Below are 6,000 nucleotides of genomic sequence, written 5' to 3'. Positions count from 1 at the left end.
CCTTGAGCTGAAGAGCTGAGGGATAGCGCCCAGGCCCAAAGTTCAAGCCCCATGACCGGACCCAAAAAAAGGAAAGAAATGGAATACAGTAAGTATGTTATCATTGCCCTTAGTAAGTTTATTATATGACTTTACCACTCTCTGATAATTTTTTTTCTTTTTTTAATTTAATTTTATTTTATTTGTGAACATACTGTACAGAGGAGTTACAATTACATGGGCAGGATAATGCGTACATTTCTTACCAAGCATTGCAGCCTCCTGCTTTGTTTACCCTTCACATCCCTTCCCAGCCTCCCCCCTCACCCCCATCCCAATCCTATTCCTTCCCCCCCCCCCCACCGACGTTGTAAAGCTCGTTTTGGACATGACAACTTGTACTTCTCATTGTTGCAACAGGTCCACCTGTATCCTTAAACAACTGGTTTTTCCCCATCTCCTCCACCAGTTATACTGACATCAAATATAGTGAAAGCAGGAGTTATACTGTGGGGGAGGGACATACAAAGCAACAAAGAGATAATCTTATAAATGTGTTAGAAACACATGCATGAAAGAAAAAGACATTAAAATACACATCTAAGGGTTCATTTTCCTGACATCACATTATCTGACCTTTTCCGCTTGACTCATACATATACTAGATATTACAAATAAGGGAAACCATGGGACCTATGTTTCTTTGGGCCTGGCTTACTTCACTTAATATAATTTTTTCCAAGTTTTTCCATTTCCTAACAAATGGGGCAATGTCATTCTTTCTGATGGAGGCATAGAATTCCATTGTGTATATATACCACATTTTCTTGATCCATTCATCTACTGAGGGGCATCTGGGTTGGTTTCATATCTTAGCTATGGTAAATAATGCTGCAATAAACATAGTTGTGCTGGTAGCTTTAGTGTGGTTTTATTTGTAAACATTTGGGTAAATGCCCAAAAGTGGGATTGCTGGGTCATAGGGGAGTTCTATGTGAAGTCTTTTGAGGAACATCCATACTGCTTTCCAAAGTGGTTGAACAAGTTTACATTCCCACCAACAATGAAGTAAGGTTCCTTTCTGTCCATATCCCCTCCAGCATCTGTTGTTGTTAGAGTTCTTGATTTTTGCCGTTCTAACTGGAGTGCACTCTCTGATAATTAACACATGCGAAATAGCCATGTAGTAGATTCTGGAAAATATTAAGTAGAAAAGGTTAGCAAGGTAATAGAGATAATCATGATTGCACAAATACTTGGGCTTAGATATAAAATACAATTTTCTGACAACTGAGAAATAGAAGAATCAAAATGAACTTATGGATAAAATATGTTCTACACATTTGGTATATTAAGGAATGGGTACCTGAGAAGGAAACGCACTTGGGTTGTCAGAATATTGGAACTGTGGCAGATGATGAGCTGGAATGGAGAAGTAGCAAAGTTGAATATATGCTAAGAACTCATACCTTACGGTCCTAGGAGTTTGGGGAAAAAACTTTGGATTTTATTTCCATTGTATACATAAGACTCTGCTTATCAGGGTGAGGGTGGCTCAGGCCTATAATCATAACGATTCAAGATTCTGAGATCTGAGGATTGCAGCTCCAAGCCAGCCTGAGAAGGGAATTTTGTGAAACTCTTATTTCAAATAAACTATCTCAAATAGAGCCTATGTGCCAATGTGGCTCAAGTGGTAGAGTGCTAGCTAGCCTTGAGCACAAAGAGGCTCAGGGACAGGAGCAGAACCAGATTTCAAGCCCCAGGATTGAAAAAACATAAACAAACAAATAATGAGTCTGCTGACAGCTTGTGAAACAAAGAGTAGTACCCGCTGAAAGTAATTTTTAAACAATACAAGATGGAGAAAGGAAGTAAGGACTTACTTGTATAAATATAGAAACAACACCAGTTAGACAATTGTACTTGTTTCTGGGCATTAACGTTACCACTTGATCTATAGCTCCATTCTTGACATTTTGGTTGCTAATTTGAGATAAAAATCTTACAAACTTTCCTCCTGGCTGTGCTTCCAATTGAAGTCCTCAGATCTCACTTTCTAAGTAGCTACAATTACAGGTGCTCATTTTTAGCACATTATAGTTAAAATTTTATTCTAAATTTTTGTTCTCAAAATAATATTTTATATTATTGCTGCACCTTTATCTGTGCTTATATTTGAAACATTTTTGACATATAGGTAAATAAATAGATCCCTTTATTTGACAGGAGATAACAAACAACCAAATATTCCAGGGATTGTTTCCATGTAAAATGATTATTTCTCATTATGCCTTTCATTATGATTATTGGCAACAAATATAATATGAGGACTTTAAAATAGCTCAAGGGTATTTATGTACTATTTAACCAGTTATAAAAATGCCTGATAGATTTTAATAATACATAGCCAGATACAACATTTTAAGTCTTTGAAAAGTAAATAATAGTGTGGGAGGGGAAAAAGAAAGGAATAAGCCATCTGTTTACACACTAAGATTTTTAACTTTGGGGAGGAACAAATTTGAATTATTGAAAATAAGTATCTTATAAAAACTCCTTCAGCAAGTAAAACTAACCTGATAGTCTAATTAAACACATGAAGAGATAATTGGCTATTTGAAACAGGAAAATTTTTATTTGTTTTGTCTTTTCTCTCCAGGTTGTCATTTTATTTGCTTTTCTCAGTAGAAAAGATAAAAATATTTTAAATTAAAAGAAGCATGTACTTCTCAAGAAAGAAACATACCTATTTCAAAACAGCCACTTCTTTATTAAATTTACCCTGGGACATATGTTAGTGATGGAAGCTAATGTCATAATGTACTCTGGTCCTTTGGGAAACTTCTTTAACTCACCAAGCGATGAAGGTCAATAATAAATTCTTATGACGGTCATCCAGAAACTGCTAATCACTGCATTCTTGCATTCTTGTTAAAGATGTGCAGGATCAGCAAAGAACTATTAATGACAAGCATGAGGAAGATGAAAATCACACTCGGCCTGCACAAGGGAATCTTTGTATGCAGACTGTGGTTTTCAAGCTTAAAAGTTGTCAGGAAGCTCCATTGCCATATCTTCCAAATGATGCACTGATTAAAAAAGGTCAGTACGTCTTTCGGGAAGTTGACAGTAGTGATATAGTAACTATGCAAAGCTTCAAGTCTCTGGAGTAGTATTTGTGTCTAATCTATACGGTCACAGGAAATATAACTGCCAAGAATGCCATATTCATCATCTTGAGTAGTTTTATCAGCACTGCCTGATGTCACACTCAAAAGAAAGATCACCAAAAATGTGCTTGGCCATTCAATCATGAACCCTTTGTGAAATGTGCTTGGAGCAAATGATGTGCCTGGTGCTTATAAAGGTGGAAAAGTAAGAGTATTCAGGTTTTTATTGTGCTAAAAATTTAAGAGTTAAAAGGATGAAGGAAATATTATCATGTAATATGTTTATTGCTATATTAGAACGAAATTCAGATTGTTGAGGAAAAAATAAGTTGGCCTGGGATAATCTCCAAATAATGTAGGTATATCCCCAGCCTAAGAATAAAGGAGTTGCTGAAGATAACTCCCCCCCCCCCCAGGAAAATAATTAGTTGCATAACAAAACAAAGATGTGATAGTTTTCACCTTTGCAAATTTTAGGTACAACTCTAGAAGTAAAATCCAGCTACTTACAACCTGATTAGTTATATAAGCAAAGACTCTTCTTCATTACTTTGCTGATCATAGAAAGATTTATTATGCCTTTGCTAGAATCTGACAATACCACTGAAAACAAAGTAGTCTTTGCTATTGTGAAATAAGGCATGTTCTACAAGAGCAGGCCGAGGTTATTCTAGTAAGTATAGGAATAAAATTTGGATTTTTTTTCTCACCATTGAAAGTGTACTGGTGCTAACACTAAACTTCCAGTAATTCACATCTATAAATCCTGCACAAAATACAAAAACGACTTGAAATTTGTGTAGAATGAAAAGTAGAAGAACCACAGTTTGAAAACAAGAATCAAAACACAGAAAAATGGAATAAGCACAGAAAGAATTCCCTATTTGGGTAGAAGTTCTAGCCTGAAGGCAATCTATGATCAACACTAGGTTCAATTGAGCTGAATCATTGAGAGAATTGCTACAATCTTTTTGGCTTAGAGAACTATAAAAGAAAGCTACAAATCCTCAAAGAAACAAGTGCCCAATAAATAAGTGGGCGAAAGACTTAAAGAGAAACTTCTCTGAAGAAGAAAGAAGGATGGCCAATAGACACATGAAGAAATGTTCAACATCCCTAGCCATAAAAGAAATGCAAATCAAAACAACATTGAGATATCACCTAACTCCAGTTAGAACGGCAAAAATCAAGAACTCTAACAACAACAGATGCTGGAGGGGATGTGGACAGAAAGGAACCTTACTTCATTGTTGGTGGGAATGTAAACTTGTTCAACCACTTTGGAAAGCAGTATGGAGGTTCCTCAAAAGACTTCACATAGAACTCCCCTATGACCCAGCAATCCCACTTTTGGGCATTTACCCAAATGTTTACAAACAAAACCACACTAAAGCTACCAGCACAACTATGTTTATTGCAGCATTATTTACCATAGCTAAGATATGAAACCAACCCAGATGCCCCTCAGTAGATGAATGGATCAAGAAAATGTGGTATATATACACAATGGAATTCTATGCCTCCATCAGAAAGAATGACATTGCCCCATTTGTTAGGAAATGGAAAGACTTGAAAAAATTATATTAAGTGAAGTAAGCCAGGCCCAAAGAAACATAGGTCCCATGGTTTCCCTTATTTGTAATATCTAGTATATGTATGAGTCAAGCGGAAAAGGTCAGATAATGTGATGTCAGGAAAATGAACCCTTAGATGTGTATTTTAATGTCTTTTTCTTTCATGCATGTGTTTCTAACACATTTATAAGATTATCTCTTTGTTGCTTTGTATGTCCCTCCCCCACAGTATAACCCCTGCTTTCACTATATTTGATGTCAGTATAACTGGTGGAGGAGATGGGGAAAAACCAGTTGTTTAAGGATACAGGTGGACCTGTTGCAACAATGAGAAGTACAAGTTGTCATGTCCAAAACGAGCTTTACAACGTCGGGGGGGGGGATGGAGGGGGGGCAAGGAGAAGGATTGGGATGGGGGTGAGGGGGGAGGCTGGGAAGGGATGTGAAAGGTAAACAAAGGAGGAGGCTGCAATGCTTGGTAAGAAATGTACGCATTATCCTGCCCATGTAATTGTAACTCCTCTGTACAGTATGTTCACAAATAAAATAAAATAAAATTTTTTAAAAAAAGAAGAAAGGTACAGTCCTAATCACCTGGAAGGGAAATGCAGCCTACTAATGGAGATTATTGACTCTAACCACTACTGGGCTGACCTAGGCAAAGGAAGACTTTAGATATGGTGAAAGAAATGGATCTTCCTTACAATATAGAAAGATGAGTTGAATTGTGTGTGTGTGTGTGTGTGTGTGTGTGTGTGTGTGTGTGTGTGTGTGTGTGTGTGTGTTGGTCATGGGGCTTGAACTCAGGGCCTGGGTGTTGTTTTGAGCTTTTTTGCTCAAGGCTAACATTCTACTACTTTGAGTCACATGGCCACTTCCGGTTCTCTCCTGGTTAATTGGAGATAATATTCTCTGGGACTTTCTTGCCTAGGCTGGCTTCAAACCGAGGTCCTCATAGCTGAGCCACCTAAGTAGCTAGGATTAAAGATATAAGCAAGTCGAACTTTACATTTTGTATAAACAAGATTGTTATTTACTTAAATGACCCCAAAGTTATACTTTCAAAATACTTCCTCCAAAAAAAACCATTCACACTATCTAGACTATTCTAGAGACTATTTGAATATGAAACCACTTGTAAATATGACCATTTTCTAGAGAACCCAAAGGCCAATACAGAGATATATTGTGTTTAGGTGAAGGGTTTCAGTAGAACAAATTTTTATGTGCAATGAATTATAAGAGGATGGACTGCAGTTTAAAAAATAATGTAT

Source organism: Dipodomys merriami, unplaced genomic scaffold, assembly GCF_024711535.1.
Source record: "Dipodomys merriami isolate MVZ:Mamm:240054 unplaced genomic scaffold, mDipMer1.0.p SCAF_22, whole genome shotgun sequence".
Classification (NCBI taxonomy): domain Eukaryota; kingdom Metazoa; phylum Chordata; class Mammalia; order Rodentia; family Heteromyidae; genus Dipodomys; species Dipodomys merriami.
The sequence above is the reverse complement of the archived record's forward strand: the minus strand, read 5'-3'. Positions refer to the sequence as shown.